This window comes from Crinia signifera, chromosome 2 (assembly GCF_055691185.1).
Source record: "Crinia signifera chromosome 2, ASM5569118v1, whole genome shotgun sequence".
Taxonomy (NCBI): domain Eukaryota; kingdom Metazoa; phylum Chordata; class Amphibia; order Anura; family Myobatrachidae; genus Crinia; species Crinia signifera.
The window spans coordinates 192,139,425-192,155,547 of record NC_139218.1 but is presented as its reverse complement, the minus strand read 5'-3'; positions in this window follow the sequence as shown (position 1 = coordinate 192,155,547).

Here is a 16,123-nt window from a genome sequence, read left to right as displayed (position 1 = left end):
ATAACCTTTTCTACTAAACTATTGAATACTGCAGAAAAGCTTTAAGAACTTTCTATTATGCACATTACTGACAGTATAAATTGTTGGAAAATAAAAAGTCACTGTGCTGTATCCACAGCGCTTCTGTTTTATTAGTCTACATCCGAGGTGGCTAAATCGGTTCTCGAGATCTACCAACAGTACATGTTTTCCAGGTCACCTGTAGAAAGTGCCCGATTCAGAACTGCTCGCTGGGCTAAGTATGTTAGAAGCCCAGCGAGCAGTTTAACGATATCCTGCCAAACACATGCCTCCCCACTGTCCGAGCCCATGTGCAGGGCTGCGAACAGATGTGTACAGGTACATATTCATCCGCCCGCGCCCGCACAGGGAAGAAATCCTTCGATGGTTACATACCATTGAAGGATTTCTCCTCCTCTGTCCTGTGCTTGCAGCTGTCGAGTGACCCAGGTGTCACCATGCGATTGCTTGTAGCAACACCAATTCTGGGCAGGCACCGACATCATGTGGTCCCACCCAGTGCTTCTATAGGTGCACCCACCGTTTATGTACGCACACCCATGAAACTCTAGGGGTCCATCCTGGAATGTCCCCTGCCTGTTGCCTGTCAATCAGACAGTGAACACCTCGGCGAAGGAAAATTTTACTGAAGGCTTGTTTTTTTTTTTTTAACACTTTCTTTTATTAAAACTTCCAGAAATGACAATAGAATAATTACATGTATTACAAAGTCAAAATAAAAATTTCAAAATGATATAAAAAATTAAAATAAAGAATAGGACAATCTTTGTGCTATTTCAGGTCATATAAACACTGTTACTTAAGAAAGATTGGACATTTACAAAATTGGTTTTGCAGTGTAAATGTTTGCCACTTTCTGAATCTCACATCCTATTAAATTTCACCCTCTATATAGCTTCCCCAAGTGGCAGATTTTTATTTTTTTGCAGGCTTCTTATTGAAGAGAGGCTTCTAACCAGTCCATATGGAATAGATCACTTTTAATCTCTAAATATTTTTAACGTTGGAGGGGTATCTCGAATCCATATGGTTTTGCAAGCAGCAGGTGAAACCGCCAATAATAATTTTGTAACTTCTCCAGGCATTCCAGTACCTGTAGGTAAAAGGCCAAAAATGGCCCGTTTTGGATTGAATGGGGCATAATTAACTAGATTTCTGCAGTAAAACACCATATTTTGCATCCAGAATCTTTTAATAACAGGCATAAGCAATGGTATAAATCTGTTTGAGTGGATTTACATTCACGGGAGGTCGGAGGAGTATTTAGAATGCTACTATGGAAACCTTTAGTGGGGAAATATAAGACCTATGGAAAATATTCAGATACATACAGTATCTACAAATTTGGCCATTGGGAAAGTATTAATAGAGTATTCCAACATTTTGAGTAAGTTTTCTACAATCAATGAAGGGAAAAGGTCTATCCATTGACCTAAACCTGAACGTAAGAACATTTCAATGGTTTTCAAAGTGTTTTTTTTCTCTCTGAACAATCCCTTTGGTAAAACCAAAGGGTGTCAGCTGTTCAGGACCGGTAACTGGACTCTGATCTAAAGCCTTTATTCATCTAGTTCTCCACTGGACTCGGTAATTGCCCTCCTCTTTCAACTTTAGGATTCTAGTTTGATTGTTTTTATGCTCATTTGAGAACTATTTTAAGAAAAAGTTCTCTATTGTTTTTTGGGAATTGTCCCATTTCTATGGATATAACTATGTTTTACAAAAAATATTAAATTGTGTTAGCTATGATTGATTTTTCTTCCATCCTTCATGTAAATGACACAGATATCGATTTGAGCTGGAATTAATTTTTTCCATCCGCGTGGACAAGTTTAAGGGACGTATTCTCTATCTTTATTTCATGTGGTGGTGTAGAGGCGCAGAAGTGCTAGTGTCTAACATTGTCTTACCACCATCAGCGCACTTGCATGTAGGATTAATTTGAGTGAGGGCATGTCCTTGGCATGTAAAGTTAGAGTCATGTTTATTTGGACACTACACAAATGTTAGTTATTTTAGATGTTTACCTAACATACTTAAGTTACATTTATATAATGACTACGATTTTAAAGTTCAAAATTTTATGTGAGGATATTCTCATTCAAATCAGAGTTTATGAATTACAACTGTTTAATATTTTTCCCTCTCTTTTACATAGTAACATAGTAATTAAGGCTGAAAAAAGACGTTAGTCCATCGAGTTCAAATGGTAACTACTGACTTGAGTAAGTCATATCTATAGGATTCCCTTAGTGGCCAAAAATGCATCAGGTTTTGATTTAAATCCATTAACAGTAGTTGCTGCAATCACATATTTCAACATACTAATCATATCACCTCTCAACCTCCGTTTCTCCAGTGAAAACATATTAAGCTTGGTTAACCTAGCGTTGTATTCTAGTGATTCAAGACCTTTTACTAGCTTATACTCCCCTCTCTGTACTTGTTCCAATTCATTTATGTCCTTTTTAAGGTGTGGTGCCCAGACCTGAACACAATATTCCAAGTGTGGTCTCACCAATGCCTTGTAAAGAGGCACTATCACATCGGCATCCCTTGAATCAGTACACCTTTTAATGCACCAATCAGCTGTGTATTTTAGATGAATGGGCTTAAGTAATGCATCAAGCTATTGCAGACCTTGTTTTACTTCGATCCAGGTGTGAATCAAGCATATTGTCACTTCAACTGCTTGCGTCGTTACAGCATTTGCACTCATCAATTTTCTTGCCAGTCATTCTATCCCCTTTTGCTTTATGTATTGTAGAATGATAAAATGTAAGGAGAAAAGTAGACTAACCCCAAACTTCACTGAAGCTAGGCATAGATTTTAGATATCAGTGAAACATCTGACATTATGGATGGCTTGCCCGTGCTGGAAATTCAGCATGTATAATTTAAAAAAAGATAAAATACTGACAGTGGATCGCATACATTTTTCTTATAGTTTATTCCCTGACATTCTGACAGTTCATTAACATTGTTAGCAAACTGCTAAAAAGGAACCATGAGGAAAACCCTACATTATGCTGGCTGAAGCAAACCATTTTTAAACAACTAATTGCTTAGACAAATAGCTTTATATGCAGAAGTTCAACACACACACACACACAGCACTTTCATTATCTGGATCTGTGCACTAAAGGAACAATGCCTGCCTGCCTGCCAGAGCCATACCTAGACTTTTTAGCACCCTGAATCAGATAGAGAATCAGATAAAAAAAAGGGGCACCTCCCCCCAGAGGCGTAACTAGAACTTTGTGGGCCCCATAGCAAAATGCATTATGGGGCCCCCCGTCAAAACCCATTACACATTATGCGACACACAGCAATGCCCCTTACACAATATGCCACACACCATAATGCCCTTTTACACATTATGTGACACACCACAATGCCCCTTATACATCACAACTTAATACCCTTTCACATTATACGACACCAGGGCCGGAATGTAAAAAAAATGGGGGGGGGGGGGGTTGCGGACTCTCACGGCACAGTGAGAGTCTGCAGCCAGCGCAACATCATCCTAGCAGTGACAGACCCTGCCGGTGCTGGCTCCCCCAAGCCGCTGTGTGGTCTGCAGGACAATTTAGCCATGTTAATGTTTACTGCGATGCCGCATACTGTGCCATCCTGTGACTATTTGTAACTATCCATTAATTTCTAAAGGAACGATCACCCATCACCGCCTGTGAATAGTCACAGCCCGGCGCAGAATGTCGCATCGCAGCAAACATTATATTTGTAAAAAAAAAAAGAAAAAGGAAATAAAAATGATAATGTAAAGTACTGTAGCCCATCTCACCAGCACTTGGCTGGGTGGATGGCACGTCTGTCAAGCAGGACGTGGGGCGGGCACCAACAGGCTCCGTGTCTGTCTCCTGCTTCTCCAGCACAACACCACCTCCCACCCCCACGTTCAGCTACTTCTGCATGGCACTGGCACTGCCACCCCCTGCCCGGCTTCTCCCCCCCCCCCGCCTGACTTCAGCACGGCGCCGCCTCCTTCTGCATAGCGCTGCCACCTCCTTCCGAATGGTGTCACCTCCGAACCCCCGCCCAGCTGATTCTGATGATGCCATCCCCCGCCCGGCGGCCCAGCTACTTCTATAAGGCACTGCCTGCCCCCGCATGGTGCACGGCTCCTTCCACTCGGCGCAGCCCCCTTTTGTATAGCGCCGCCCACCTGCCCAGCTCCTTCCTCTGCCTGCCGCCACCCACCGCCCGGACCTGCCCTGCGGTGGCAAGGTAAAGCAGGCGACCAGCGGCCATGGCGGTGCTCCAATAAACTAACTAAACTATTGAGGGTGCAAGAGATTGCTTGCTGTCCATGGGCCCCCCTAGCCGCCGGGCCCCATAGCAGCTGCACCCTCGGTAGTTCCGCCACTGCCTCGCCCTAATTTTCCAATAGAGAAATAAGGCACATGCCCTAGTGGGGAAGGGGCATAACAAAACTGGTCACAGAGAAAGCCCCTGCTATGATGTTTCTTCCCACATTATTTTATATATATATATTTATAGAAGACTGCAAGAGCCAGGATTAAAGTGGTATGTTTGTGTGTGTGTGTATGTGTGTGTGAAGGGGGGGGGGTGGAATTGAGTTCCGCCACCTCTTATGGAAGTGGTTACTTGATCCCCCTCCACCACAACCCTGCACAGTAATTTCAACAAAAAGACTGTCTCAGCAGCTTCCTTTTTTGGCAAGGCATATGTGACATCAAGCCTTCACAAAAATCTATTGCTGTAGGCATTGCCAGATTAAGGTCTATATGGGCCTGGAGCTAAAAAATGATCAAGGGCCTATTATGCGCAATAACAGAGGTTGTGACCATCACCTAATAATGCATACCCTCCAACATGACCCACTCCATTAGGTACAAAATGTTCTGCTCCTGGACTTCCCTGCCAGTGGCAGTTACAGAGGTTGGACTCCAGCATAGTCCACAATTCAAAGAGGGGGGTCACATCAACTGTCAGTGAGTCCAGGACAGTGATGTTTGGAGTGGCATTAGGTGTGGCTCCCCTTTTTGAACATTGGATTGTGCTGCAGCTCCAACTCTGCAACTGCCACTGGCAGGAAAGTCCAGAAACAGAGCATTTTGTACCTAATGGAATGGGCCATGTTGGAGGGCATGATAATGTGGGGGGGCGTGACCAGTGTTCTGTTTGGGTGGTCTGTTCATGGGTATGTCTCTATTTGTGTAAATACTTTCAACTAATTATATATGCCTGGAAAAGGCAGGGGGCTGGCATAGGAAAAATGCAGGGAGATATATTGGCAGGTGCCCTCTAAAGGTGCACCCGCAGGATACCGATGTCCTAAGATACTTGCGGGGTGAGGCGGCACTCCAGTAATAAAAAAAATACTGAAAGCCATCTGGTAGACAACATTTCAGCACCTTTTATCTGGTCACCTAAGTTTACCACACCATATACCTCTTATACAAATCATGCAACACAATAGTAACCCCCTTATACTGTACTTGCCTCTTACACATTATGCCACATGGAATGAGCCAAAATTTACACCGACTGAGCCAAAATTCACTCTATGGCACACGGATTGAGTCAAGATTCACGTTATGCCACACAGACTAAGGCAAAATTCACATTTTGCCACATGGATTGATCCAAAATACACACTATACCAAACAGATTGAGCAATATTGCACAAAATGCTTCAGATACAGGGGAATTGCGTGCCAAAGGCGCACATTAAAATTTACACCATAATGCCCATTACATGTTAAACCACACACCATAATGTCCATTACGTATTATGCTAAATGCCTATTAAAAATTATACTACATAAGTGCTGCTTACCTACATGCTCATTGCCAGGGGTTCTATGCTCATTGCCAGGAGTTCCATGCTCATTGCCATGTGGGATTACATGCTCATTGCGAAGGGGGAATACATGCTCGCTGTAACTGGGGGACAGCCGCCGCAGGGCAGAAATGACAGCCATTGACAGTTGAGCAGAGAGCGGGGGGCTGTCCGGCTGTATTCAGAGCACTGCCGGTCCCGGCTTTTTTAAATAATACCCCTTTCACACCCGAAAATGAAGGCCCCCCTTTTACACCAGCCTAGTCCCTGCATTTTCTGGTGTGAGGGGGAGAGAACCCCCCCCTCCCCCTATAAACAACCAGCTATATCTTCGAAACCAACTGACCTATTTACATGTGGGCTTCAAATGAAATCTGTCCTCAAACAAAATGAACAGCCATGACATTACATTTCAGAAATAAAAAAATAGGTTTACCTGCAATATGGACCAGCCTGGTATCAGACTGAAGACCAGCGATTTGGGTTAGACTGAGATCAACCTTGAGCTTCTGTAATGCCGGAGGGGGAACTAGCAGCCGTTGGAACCTGGCGGGGGTCGGAATTAGCAGGTCCCATGTTATCCTATGGGGGAAAATGTTCCAGCTTTGCCTGGCGGTATTTCCAGTTCCCGGGGGGCTAGCAACGCGGGGCCAGGCTCGTTTGAAAGCCCTGACCCTCAGCTACAAAATGGGCCCATTGTTAATCTGGCCCTGGCTGTAGGCATTATGTGTATGGGGCACTACTATTATGGCATTGTGTATAAGCAACACTGCTGTGTTGGATACATGTATAAGGAGTACTACTGTGTATCGTATCATGTGACATAATGTGAATGAGGGGCACAACTGTGTGTCATAATGTGAATAAGGGTCACTACTATGTGGTGTAATATGAATCAGGGGCACTACACGCTGTGTAATGTGAATGAGGTTGTGCTACTGTGTGGAGTAATATAAAGGGTCAACATGCTTTAGGTCGACTACCGAAGGTTGACAAGACTTAGGTTGACACATGAAAAACATTGACATTTATTTAGGTCGATAGGGTCAAAAGGTCGACACAAGCATTGGGTTACCATTGAGTTAAAAGGTTGACATGGGTTTTTCATGGATTTTTTTAACCAACATGTGTTGACAGGCAGTATTTTATGCCCTTCCATCCACTAGGGCAAGGAGGGAGAATATAATAGTGCACTGTGCATGAAGCACGGGGAGCACAACAAGCCATGCAAGGGGACATGGTGCACTGATACGGTGTCCATGTTAATTGTGTCAACACTCAAGAATTTTTTTATTTAAAAGCCCATGTCAACCTTCCCAATATCTACCCCATTGTGTCGACCATTTGACCCTATTGACCTAAAGAAATGTCAACCTAAATCCTGGCGAGATTCAGTGGTCGACCTAATGCATGTCAACCTTCCTGTGGTCGACCTAAGGATCCACACACACTCCCACTGCCCTACAAATAACATAAGGAAACCAGCCATTAGGAAAGTGGCCAAATAAAGTAAATAAAAGGAAAATAGAGATTAAGAAACAGCTAAAAGAGGTGAAATGCTGTTGTTGTGAATACCCTTGGTGATGTGGGTGGATGGAGATGGGGTAGTGAGATGGAAGGTTTGGGGTCCCTGCAGGCTCAGGCGCTACTGGTTGGGGGATGGGTACTGTCAGGCTTATTACAATAGTCAGGTGCTCTATGTGCTGAGTAATTATGTCATTAGTGTACATTCTATTGTATTAACAGTGTATCAATATGACGCTTTGTATTTATGTATGGATGCATTGTATGCATGTGTCCCAGATTTCTATTCCTGGAACATAACAACTCTAGGTGGAACATATGCTATAAATATAAACAACAAAGGGAGTTTTGTCATGGAAGTGTGCACCTAAGGTATTCCCTAGGTATTACACTACACGTTTACTTTGGGTTACCAAGAATTTTATATCTTGAAAAGAATTCTCCTTTTAATTGGAAAGCAATGAATGTTTAATCAAACTGTCCATTTTAAATGTAATGTTATTAAACAAGCAGCAAGAAATAATAACCATGTTAAGGAAAGTATTACAACGGAAAAATTATTTGGCTTCTCTATCAAGTTTACAAGTATCTCTACATGGTGTGCACTAAAGATTAGATTTATGTAATTGGAAGTTTATATATTACTAGTCAAAAACTAGTAATAAGTTGCCACAGGAGTCTCCGGTGCCTCCAGTCTGAGTGCCGTGGGTTTCCTGGTGGTTACAGCATCTGTTTCCTGGTTACTACAGCTACCGCAAAGTCACGTGGATCCGAAAGGGGGGCAAAGCTAAGGGTGGGTAGGCGTGATTTTGGGTAGAGGGGGTGTGTTCTAGCACCACGATCCTCAGTTGTATTATTTTTCGGGGTGTGCCCAGGGCTCCTCTAGCAACTGGGCAGAACCCAGCTCCCTGCGCTCCTTCCGTCTCTCCCCATGTGCATCTCTTCATCGATCACCGCTGCTCTGCAGGGCAGAGCATCATTGATTGCTGGCTCCCCCCAATTCAACCCCCCACACATGCGGACATTGCCATCCATGGAGGGACAGTGGGACAGTCTCCAAATAGCTGTAATAAGGACAGTTGGGAGGTATGTTGGTGTGGATGTTTTGTACAGAGAAGTGAGGAGCAGCTTTATAAAATTAAAATCCCAAAATTGGATCCCACTTATCAAGGCTAAAATTAGGTGATTCTGGTAAAATGAAAATTTACCTATAGCTGTCCTTAAACCCACAACCTTTGTGCATAATTATTTTAATTATTTTAAGTTTAAATTATTTTAAGTTTAAGCGAGCCACCGAGCCCGAAGCGTGGCGAGCGCAGCGAGCCCCGCGAGGGGACGCGGATACCTTCACAGGTAAACGCGTCCCTTCGCGGGCTTCACAGGTATCCTCGTCCCCTCGCGGGGCTCGCTGCGCTCGCCACGCTTCGGGCTCGGTGGCTCGCTGCGCTCGCCACACTATTCTATTCTCAACTCCACGCCGACGTGGATAGTGGGGGTATGAAAAGGTCGTAGGACGCGTACCGCCGCACCTCGCGGGCTCGCTGCGCTCGCCACGCTTCGGGTTCACGTTGATCGTGGGGTGGCGTTAACAAGTGTGGGGGCCATTTCACACTTCAGGGTGTCTATTTGGCCTCTGTGGGCCATTTAACATTGATTCCTATGGAAAAATCGTGTCAATTGAGGCATTGAACAGAAAATTCGTGTCAATTGAGAAATTTAACATTGGTCCCTATGGGAAATCGCGGGCATCGCGGGCATCGCGTCGCACCCGATTTTTTAGTGCATTCAATGCCCGCGATGACCGCGATGACCGCGATATCCTATCTGTCCTAATCTAGTGGCGCCGTGAAAGTAAAGAAGTACCGCCTTTTTTTATATTGAACACACACAAACGCTTGTACAATTATGTTAGCACAGCTGAAGATGGGTTTGCTCATTAGAGAAGCTATAAAACTGACCTATCTTTGAGCTAGTTAAGTATCTGGAGCATCACATTTGTGGGTTCGATTATACTCTCTAAATGGCCAGAAAGAGAAATTTCATGTGAAGTTCAACAGTCTATTCTTGTTCTTTGAAATAAAGGCTATTCCATGCAATAAATTGCCAAGAAATTTAACATTTTCTACAACAGCACTTAGAGACTTTGTGCAAACAAATGTATTAAAAAAAAAACAGTGGTCACAAGGTCTGACGTTTCAAGGTACAATTACACACTTTTTTTTCACACATTGAAAAAGGGGTAATTGTACCCCGAAAGGGATCTGGCGGGCACCAGGCAAAGATGTAGCTTGCTACATCTGTATACAGTATATGCAGTTGCACACATATTCCTATCCACAAAGTGGTTAGGAAAACAAATAAAGCAGCTACAAAGAATCAAAATGTAGAGCAGCGATGACTTAGTTTCAAGTACAGCATTTAGTGGGTGGAGTTCTCATCTCCTGGGGGTGCTACACTGGAATAGCTCAACCCCCAGGGCCCACAGCTGTTTTGCTGGAGTACCACCTTCCTCAAGGGCTAACCATGCACTAGCTGTTCAGTGGTTTTATAGGGATTGGCTGCTCATCAGAACTTACCACTATATGACTCAACACTCACTCCAGAAGAACAGGGCCATATCTACAACAGTTAACAGCATAACTCCCACAGTAGCGCCAATTACAAATAAAATCCACAGTAGTAATACACCTTATACTCATAATGCCCACAGTGATGTAAGGTGTGAAGAAAGCAGAAGAGGAATAAGAAAGGGCATCAATGAGAAGGGGAAATGTGAGAGGAACAGTGAGTTGTGAGGGGAACAAGGGAAAAGTGGGTGTTGTTGGAAAATGGATAGAGAATAAAATTATATGAGGTACAAGGAAGAAAAATTGAAGGGAGAAAGTCATATGCTTGTCAGAGAGAGGGTAGGATGGCCATATGCTGGGCAAAAAGAGGTGGTTCAGTGGGGAGAGATGCTGGGTAAAGAGTGGGGGGGAAGATGCTGATTAGAGAGGGGGTACCGATGTGGGGAGAGGGGGCAGATGTTGGTCAAAGAGGGATTGGGGACAGATGATGGTCAGGGAGGGAGGGGCAGGTATGCTTGGCAAAGAAAGGGGGAAATATGCTGGACAGAGAGAGGGGGAGACATGATGGGCAAGGAGAAGGGGATAGATCCTAGGTAGGGAGAGGGTGTACAGATCCTGGGCAGAGAGTGATGGGGGACAGATGCTGGGCAGGAAGCGGGGGTGATATGCTGGGTAGAGAAAGGGGGAAGAGACGATGGGCAGGGAGAGGGGGGACAGGTAGTTTACAAGGAAAGGGGGGACAGATGGTGGGTAGAGTATGGGGGGGAAAGATGTTGGGCAGGGAGAGGGGGATATATGCTGGGCAGAGAAAGGGGGGAAAGATGATGGGCAGGGAGAGGGGGGACAGATGGTTGGTAGGGAAAGGGGAGACAGATGAGGGGTAGGGAGTGGGGGGAGAGATGCTGGGCAGAAGGAGGGGGGTAGTACTGGCTCTGCATAATATATAACAAAAAATAAGCAACAGTTAAAAGTAGCTGCATTCTCAATGATAATTCTAAACACATCATGATCACTAAAAATTACCCAGTAAATGATCAGACATTACCACCACAATCAAGATAACCCACATTACAGGAAATATAAATGCCTATGCCAGGAATATGTATGTATGTTTTTTGATCATCGGACTCAGCACCTGTGATTTCAAACCTTCAAATGTGCGTTTTTTCTCTCACAATATGATATGCTCCATTACCTGTGATAGATAGTATATTAGTATTTTTTTTGTTTCATCCAGTTACATTTTTTATACATTATATTAAATTTGTTTTGACTCTCTAAGTGCAGTATGGATCTGAATGCCAGTGATTTGGCCAGCACCAAACGGTTCTTGGATAAAGGCCACTGGCGTAACTACCGTCCCGCAGCCCCCGCCGTGGCGGGGAGGCGCTGAGGGTATGTGGGCGCCGGGGGGCTGCGGGACGACAGTCACTGTCTGCCTGCCTGCCTGTCTGTGTGTGTGCACCGTCCGGGTCCCGGCTATTGCCGCAGCGCTGCTCTCTCACTGATACAAAAAGTGACACTTGGAAAATGGCTGCCCCCATACCGCAGACAGTTTTTCGTCTGCTGTATGGGGGCAGCCATTTTCCAAGTGTCACTTTCGTTAGCAGCAGTAGCCGGGAGAGCCGGGACCCGGCGCGGATGGATGCGGCCCAAGGTAAAACACACACGCACACAAACACACACATACACACACACACGCTCTCTCCCCTCAATCCCCTTCCCTCCCTCTCTCTCCCCCCCCCCCCCCCCCCCCGCGCGCCACGGCTCCACGCGCCACGGCTCCACGCTGCTTGTTTTTTTTTTTTTTGGGGGGGGGGGGGCGCCCCCCTGCATTTTCGGCAGGGGGGCGCACAATTATTAGTTACGCCACTGATAAAGGCATTACCAAAATCTTATTTACAGAGACGGACACCCTGAACATTGACACTGATAGTTCAGCTGAAATTGATTCTGACCTGTTTAAGATGAGAAAGCATCTGATTGAGCTCAACCTTCATGGGCTGTCCCTCTCTCAGTACCATAGAGAAAAGATCATTCCCAGAGGGTTTAGGATTAAGAATCAACCTACATTGGCATACCTCTCAACATCATCCTCTCCAGGAGGGACACAATACTCTCTTTCTGGACTTTCCTATTCATTTATTATTGCCATCACCTGTATTCATACACCATTCCTATTACTTAACCTGTTCGAAATAGGTGATAGCAATCATACATTCAGACTCTGAGGGAATTTCAGAGGAAAGTCCAGGAACAGAGCATTGTGTCCCTCTTGGAGAGGGTCATATAGGGAGGTATGCATTGGGTAGAAACATCAAAGATTTTTGTAAGTAATTGTGCCACATATTAAACCAGTTTAGTTTGGACCTGATGGTGCTCCTGGTACAAGTCAACACTGACATTACATGTTTGGAGAAGGAGATTTTTGATTGTGAGAAAGTGGAGTTGGATGCCCTGAAAGCTGCCTCAACTACTAAGTGGATTACTAAATTGAAAAATAATACCAGCACATTTAAAACAGGTTTACTGGCATTTAAAAAATATATATATATAAGAAAGTTTGTGACGATTATAAAGATCTGCAGGTATAATCCTGTTTTTTTTCTCCCCAAGGTAATACACACACATGGAAGCCTAGAGAAGGTGGGAGGAGATGGTTATATAAACTATACACAGACATTGAATCTCAGACATCTGATTGCGACCAGCGGTGCCTATTTTTTTAAAGGAGGGCAGTTCAGTCAAGGTCAGAGACAAGAAATATCACTCTGTAGGGAGAAGAAAATAGAACTAGATCCTAAAAAAATTCTTCATGTTAATGGTTAGTTTCATTCTACATAAAAACTCCTTCCCCATTGAGAATTCCTTTTACCTACAATTGCAGGGTATGGGCATGGAGTCTAAATTAATTTATGCATGATTATGAATTATCACATATCCTCAGTAATACGTCGCTCTCATTTTACATTTCTTTGTATGTTTGTTTTATTGATGACATTTTTTTCATTTGGATGGGGGGGGGGGGGGTGGTGAGGACATAAGCTTCATGGAACATCTTAACAGGCTGGGGAACACCATCAGGTTCCCCTATGCCGGTAGTCCATACTTTAATCAACTTTCTAGATTTGCGATGACCAACAATACTTTTCAGACCTCAGTCTTAAAGAAACCTACAGATAAGAACTCTGTTTTGTTGGCTGAAAGTTTCCATCCACAGCCCCTTAAACGTGTGTTACCATAAGACAGCTCTAATATAAATGGGGAATTACTTTATCCGGAGAGGTTACAACAAACTTGAAGTCAATGATTCTATAAAGAGATGTATGGCTTTGGAGAGAGACTCCCTCTTATACGGCCTACACACGCGTCCCTGTGTGTCTTTGACGCTGGCCGAGATTGATGAACAGTGTCCATCAATATCGGCATCGGCAGGGTTCTCCCACCGGAGAACACTGGCGCTGTCTGCTCGCTTAGCACACAGAGCTGACAGCTCGCTCTGTGTGTGGGCTGTCAGCTCTGTGTGCTGAGCAGATCGGCCCGACATAGCACAGCTAGGTCGCCCTACACACATCGGCATATGTGTAGGGCCCATTACAGAGTGTCAACCCGTGGTCGAAGTGGAAATTTAGAAGTGGGGGTATACAAAAGTTAAGGATGTAATTATGTGCGCGTCGAAGGCACGTGCGTGCTCTGGGAAAGGGGGTGTGGCCACTTTTAAAGGGTGTGGTCACCTATAAAGGGGCGTGGTCACATTGTCAGATACACATGCCCCTACAGTGCGAGAGACATGTGCCCTCCGCATTGCCAGATACACATTGCCCCCACAGTGCCAGATACACATTGCCCCCACAGTGCCAGATACATTTTGCCCACACAGTGCCAGATACACATTGCCCCCCCCAGTGCCAGATACACATTGCTCCTCAGTGCCAGAAACACATTGCCCCCCAGTGCCAGATACACATTTCCCCCCAGTGCCAGATACACATTGCCCCTCAGTGCCAGATACATGTGCCCCTCAGTGCCAGTGAAGGTTCCCCCTCCTCTCCACTTCCCTTTCCTCGCCTCTTAATTATATTTAGAATCTCAGCAGTGGCTGTCTTTCAGTCCCGCTGACCAGAGATGGATGCTGCAGATAGATCGCTGCTGGGCTGCGGCGGGTGCTGGGCGGAAGTACTCCGATCACTGCCTGTCACTGAGGCCGCCCAGCGATGATGCGGCCTTCTCCGGACCCGGACTCCGCCTCCCTGATTATGCAGCGTAACTGCACCTCCCGCAGTGGAACAAGCTCCGTCTGCGGCCAAAGTCAGCACCGCTGTCCCTCCACTGCCATAGGACACCGTGACTTCCACTCGACCGCTCTGGATGATATTTTTCCTCAGCACCGCTGTCTGTCACTATTATGCTGTGTAGCTCTGCTGTTCTCTCTATGCCTTTCCCCGGCCGGCGCTGCATCCCACGACGCTGCATAAAGTAAAGGCAGTGTGCACAATAATAAAATACTCACAGTGGAGAAGTGGCGGTATACCATACCGCTGGATACCGGCCCACTTCGACCACTGGTGTCAACAGAGAAACTCAGACTGATCATGTAATTTTTCCCACTACTTTTTAAATTGCATTAACGAGACTGAGGAATGTAGTACTTAAACACTGGTACATCCTTGAGACTGACCCATCTTTGAGACTGGCCTCTTTCGCTTGGATCGGCTGGTTTCCGGACCCGGAAGTGCCATAGTGTCTCAAATGCTGGGGGTGCGTTCCACAACCAACTTTGTATTCATAGGTTCGCTAAGGTGGTAATGTCAGCCAGGCACCCAATCCCAATAAAGCCACTGAACAGCTAGTACATGGTGAGCCCTTGAGGAAGGTGGTGTAACTTAAACCGAAACAGTCAGGCCCAGGGGTTGAGCTATTCCAGTGTAACACTCCCAGGAGATGATTAGTATTCCACTCACTACAGTATATACTTGAACTAATGCATTGCTACTCTACTTTTTGATTATTGGTGGCTACTTTATATGTTTTTCCAATACATTTCATCTTTTGCATTATGGTGTTGTGCTGGTCTCTTTTTCCTAACCGCTTAGTGGTTAGGATTATGGAACTCAGCACCTTGTTTTCTCTCACAATATTATATATATAGTCTTGTGCATCAAAAGGGTGTGGCTTCTGATAAAGGGGTGTGAACTCATTGGATTCTGCAAAGACTTCAGCAAAGTATTGTGGCGTAGCCGGCCTAAAAAGGCTCTTACAATTTTGCTTCTTTTCAGTGTCAGGAGCCAAATTCTGCAGGTTAATGTCACACTGCAGCACCAGGCTACTGTCACTGTCGAGGTGCCAGCATTTTGGTGTCATCCCTTCCTGGATGGGTGAGACCACCCAGGGTGTAGCCCACACACCCCTTGTTCAGCCTAAGTAAATGGATGCATGCTCTCTCTCTCTCTCTCTCTCTCTCACTCACACTTAGGCAACAAACTGGCTGCATATTGCCAGACCAAATTATTTGATTTGAACCACAAAACCATGGCACAGTTTGACAACCACTGGGATACCAGATTACAGCATTAGAGATACTGGGGCAGATGTATTAAGCCTTAACAAGATATAAATGCAAGGGTGATAAGGGGCGCGATGTATCAACATACATCGCCGCCCTTCGCACGGCAGCCGCCGCGATGCTACCGCATATGTACTAACATATGCGGCCAGCATCGCGCTGCGGTAATGGAGACCCCCGCGATACCTGTGATGTGGGCTGCGGGGGTCTCCGTCACCTCCCGGTGGCTGCCAGCGTCCCCCTGCGTCCCCCTGCGTTTTACCGCATTTTCCCTTTAGTACATCCCGCCCAAGGAGAGATAAACGTCCAGCCAATCAGCTCCTTACTGACTTTTTCAAACACACGAAAAAAGGGGGGGTAGGATGCGCTAACAAGTAGTTATAACATTAATTTTGTATAAAAGGAAATTCTGGTCAGGTGTAAGAAAAGGAATGTACAATTTATTATACAACACAATAAAACACAGTGTAATACACTATATTAAATTAAAAAAAATTAAAAAAAATTCATTTAGGACAGAAGGTTAATAGTCACCCATTTAGATGTCCTTGTGCCAGTCCTTGCGAGGAAAAACCCACGGGGGTATCACTTGTATATTTGTCCAGGGGACATGAAATT